The sequence below is a fragment of the Mus caroli genome, chromosome 11, assembly GCF_900094665.2.
Source record: "Mus caroli chromosome 11, CAROLI_EIJ_v1.1, whole genome shotgun sequence".
NCBI classification, from domain to species: domain Eukaryota; kingdom Metazoa; phylum Chordata; class Mammalia; order Rodentia; family Muridae; genus Mus; species Mus caroli.
The window spans coordinates 44,295,085-44,300,007 of NC_034580.1; the positions used below are offsets into that span (position 1 = coordinate 44,295,085).

At 36.5% G+C, this 4,923-nt stretch overlaps 1 pseudogene; it reads left to right on the top strand.

Annotated features, from left to right (window-relative positions):
* The first annotated feature begins 3,613 nt into the window (after positions 1-3,613).
* LOC110304470 lies at positions 3,614-4,521 on the top strand (annotated as a pseudogene).
* The last annotated feature ends 402 nt before the right edge of the window (positions 4,522-4,923 follow it).

Here is a 4,923-nt window from a genome sequence, read left to right on the forward strand (position 1 = left end):
TGTTATTGATGGGACCTAATGAAACTGAAAAACTGTGCAGCAAAGGACAGGAAATTATATCTCTGGAAGTCCTGCTCTTCCTCTGAAGGAAAACACAGGAGAAGTGGATGGAGGTTGGAGGCAGGAACTGAGAGGTGTGGAGGAAGGGAGACTGAAATTGGAATGGACTGTATTAGAGAAGAATAGTTTTAAAAGATAAAACATGAATGGCTGACAAACCCTTAAAGATGTTCAACATTCTTAGCCTCAGGGAGATTCAAATTGAAGCTACTTTTAGATTTTTACCCTACCCCTCTAAGACCCTGAAATTGACCAGTTAATATGAGGCTTACGTTGTTCATCAAATGCCTTCCTGTTAATATTAGGAAAATGACAAGTGTGATTACTGTATTGATTTCTTTACACACTGCTGATGAAGAATACCTTACAAAAGCAACAATGAAAAAAAAAGACTCATTTTAGCTCACAGGTTGAGGGTACAGACCATCATGACACCAATGTGGCAGGAACATGAAGCACCTGGTCCAGTGCCTTGGCAGTCCAGAACTAATCAAAGATGGATGCCAGGTTTCAGGCTGCTCTCTCCTTTTTATTCAGTCTGACAATGAAGGTAAATTTTCGTACTCCAGTTCATCTAATCTAGAAAGTTCCTCACAGATAATTTTAGAGGCCAGCCTGATTATGAGAATCCCTCAAAGGCTTTCACAGAGACTTTTCTCATACATAATTTTAGATCCTGTAAATTTAACAATCAGTATTAGCCATCACACACACTAGTCTTACTTTCCTTCAAAATCACATAATAAATCATAAATACTTTAACATAAAAATACAAGTTCTATGAAGTGGAAGTAAAACTCTTCCAATTATTCATAGCTGATGTGATTATTCTGTGTAGATGATCCAAAGAAATCTAGACAGAGATCAGTTAATAACTCCTGAGAAAACATCAATAAACAAACACAGACACTGTATTTTCACAGCATCACCGTGTAAAAGCCGAAGCAGGGGAAAAGAACAACACCATGTATTGTATTTTAAAAGAGACGCATCCTTGTATAATCTAACAAAATATGTCTAGGATATGTTTGCTAAAATTACCAAAGATCTGTTCAATAATCAATAGAATATATATAATGAATAGAGGGTGGTGTTTTGTTCAATGATTAAAAGATCCAGTGTGGAAAAGATGCAAATTCTCTAAACATTACTCTGTCCAAATATTACATTGTTTATAATGCCAATCAATACGCAAGAGCTTTTATTTAGATGTAAAAAGAATTAGTGGAGTTTACATGGGAAGGAAAACAACTATAATAGTTGAAGACACTTTTGAAGAAGGCGACAGTGGAAGGGCTAACTCATTGTATTTATGACTTACCATAGAGCAACAGAAAAAGAAAAGCAAGCAGTATTGAAAAGTAATGGATGCATGAGTTTACAGAACAAAAAGTTCCAGAAATAGAATCATACCAAATAGTCACCTGATTTTTTTCTAATAAAATTGAAAAAGCATCCAATGGAGATGTGACGATCTTCTTAACAAGTGAGGTTGGTAAATATTATGGTGCTATAATCAACCCAGCTTAACCATAGTCTGTAAATCAGGTTATGTCTATCTGAATTATTTCAGCTAATACTTTACTTAGAACATTATTTATGTTTTAAAACTGGATTGATCTGGAGTTGGGGAGGTGGCAGTTAGGAGTACTTTCTGCTCTTGCAGAGGACATGGGTTCAATTCCCAGCATCCACAGGGAGGCTCACAACCACCTGTAACCCCAGTTCTAGGACATCTGACACCCTCTTCTGGCCTCTGTGGGCACAAGTAGCATACTTAGTGTACACACATACTTGCAGACAAACATTCATGTACACAATATAAAAATAAACATGTGTAAAAAAAACCAGATTGATCTATATGTTTTTGTTTCTAATATCTTTGATTTATTTCACTGAGCTTACAAAAACTCAAATCACTATAATCAGTAACTTTCTTTGTTTGCTCTCTACATTAGTTAGAGATAGGATACCTATACTTGTTTAATGGAATTGAATAGAGTTGATCTATTAGTTTGGTTGGGATTGGTCTTTAGAATAAGAGATGTTCAATTACCAAACATATTAGATTGGTTTTGTATTTTATTGTAAAAGAAAATAAGGTTCGGATGCATGAGACACCAGGAATAAACTTTGAATATACCAAGCTGTGTAAAATAAGCTGCTCTTCAAGCAACAAACACACTCTTCGACTCCATGTGTAGAAAGAAGCACTTAGAGCTGTGGAGCTCATGGAGCTACAGACTGACATTGTACTATGCAGAGCAGGGGGGAAGGAAATAATTGGAATTTAATGTACTCAATTGTGAAAGATGAAAATCTTCTAAAGATCTATAGTAGCATAATAATATGACTATACTTTATGTGATCATGCCACTTACTGAAAATATTTGTGGATAAATTTTGCTATATGTGGTTTTTCATAACTGAAATGAAAAATTTAAGAAGCACTCATAAATATTAAAATTAGTATGCCAAGAATACAAAAAAGGTTTAGCATAATTATCATTGTTAAAAGTTACAAACTATCTCATTGTTAAAAGTTACCGACTATTGTGAAGAAAATGAAATCCTACCAGAATGTGAAAATGCAGAAACCAGGCACTTTCATGAATGTGATGACTCCACACTGAAACTCTACACTAATTCTAATTACTCTTCTATATAATTGCATTAAGATCCCAACAGAGAGTTTCAATAAACATTTTTAAAATTCTCCTAGAAAAATGAAGAACCAAAATAGTAAACAAAACTTTGGAAAAATATTTGGAAAGTTGGGTCACAAAATTGGACAGTATTGTGTAGATCTATAAGAATAGTCTTGTTAACATAGGAATATATGGTAGATTACAGAATGGCACAAAAAAGAGAACCAAATATACTTATATTGAAATTTGAAATATGATAAAGATCAATCATTGTAGAAGACTGCACATCTAATAAATAATGCCAGGGTAATAAATTAATCTGAAGATAAAAAATAATAAATTGAGTCAAGTTAAAAGTACCAACACACACACAAAAAAGTGCCAGCACATGTTAAAAAGCACGACACTAAAGCTTTTGGAAGAACACAGAAAATATTCTTTTCATCTTATTTTGAAATGCATTTTAATAAGAAACATGACAAATGTTGCTATTGGATTCATAAAAATTTATGAGTACATGCATACTACTTATATACAAATAGAACATCAAGTTAGAGTCTAGGTTATATTTACAATGCACATGATCAACAGATGAATATTTTAAGGAATATAATAAGATTTTGTATTAGTTACTTTTTTGTTGCTGCAATAAAATACTACAATCAAGGAAACTTATAGAAGAATGGACTTATTTGGGCTTATGTTTCTAGAAGGATTAAAATATATCAAGGACAGGAAGCATGGCACCAAGCAACAGGAAGTTTGTAAAACCTGTAAAAAAAAAAAAAAAAGACAGCTACATACTTACAACATATAAGTCCACAGAATAGACATTACTATGCCAAAAGAGTGGAACTGGGGACTAGTGCCGAAATGATGTTGTAAAGGAAGACCAAAACTCTTCAATGTCTTTCTCCTCATTCTGTGCAGGGCCATCAGTGATTTATCATGTAGTCAAGTATAACTGTGAAGGAGACCTCCTCTTGACCATTACCAAAGACCCTATCATGAATGTGTGGTGCTCTGTGAATGGGGAGAAGCTGGGCACCTACATGGTTCTTATTGAAGCTGTGTAGTGTGTGTATACTGACATGGATACCAAGCATGTCCCACAGCCCAGCTGACAAGAGCTGTCAGTTCTGAGATTGAGACAGGGAAACAGCTGGCTCTACTCAAGATCAACCAGCTGTCTGGAGGTGTGGTTTTGACTTTTGGGGGCAACATCAACATGTTTTCCATGAGAAGCAGATGGGATATCAGAGTTTTGATCTACAAGATCCAAGACAGATGGACAGTGATATGAAGATACCCTGCAGTGATCCCAAGATCACCAGAGCTGTTTGTGAACTCCTGAGGAAGTAATTCATCTACCACAGGCCATGAGAGTGGAGAGCTCAACCAATATAGTGCAAAGTCTGGAGAGGTGTTGGTGAATGTTCAGGAGTACTCCTGGTAGATCAATGACATCTAGCTGTCTGGAGACATGGCCATGTTTGCCATAGCATCCAAGGAGAGCACGGCTTAGCTCTGACTCTGTGAGTTTTGAACTTCAAAAGACTTATCTCAGCTGCTTTTTCTCCCAACTCTGACCATGTCATGCTAGGAGGTTGTAAGTCATAGATGCAACCACAACTTCCATCAGGACTGGCAAGTTTGAGGCCAGGTTCTTCCACTTGTCCTTTGAAGAAGAATTGGGAAGAGTCAAGAGCCACTCTAGACCCATCAACAACATTGTCTTCCTTCCTGATGGAAGAGCTACAGGAGCAGTGTCAAAGAGGGTTACATCTGTATCCACTGCTTCAATCCACAGTGAATCTGTGTTCAAGGCCTAAGAAGCTGGATTCCCATCCACACTAGGGAGGTTTCTCACAAAAAGTTTTACACTCATAGAAATAAATTCATTTTTTAAAAATACCAAAATGTAGCAGGGCAAATACTAAATTCCCTCCATCCACATCCAATATCTGTTGCTTTCCATTCAAAGGGCTTAGATGGCCTTGCCTTCTCAGCTTTATTGCCTACGCTGGTTCTACTACCCACAGACAGCTTTCCTCAGCAGATATCCCATGGATTTAGGATCTCCAACATTTTGGGATCTCCAATGTAACTCAGGCTAAACTCACAGCTTTGTACAAAGGCCCTTTACAGTCTCTTGATCTCTGTGGACCTTCATGCAGGAACTCTCCTTCCACACACTGCCTGGCCTCAGCAGCTC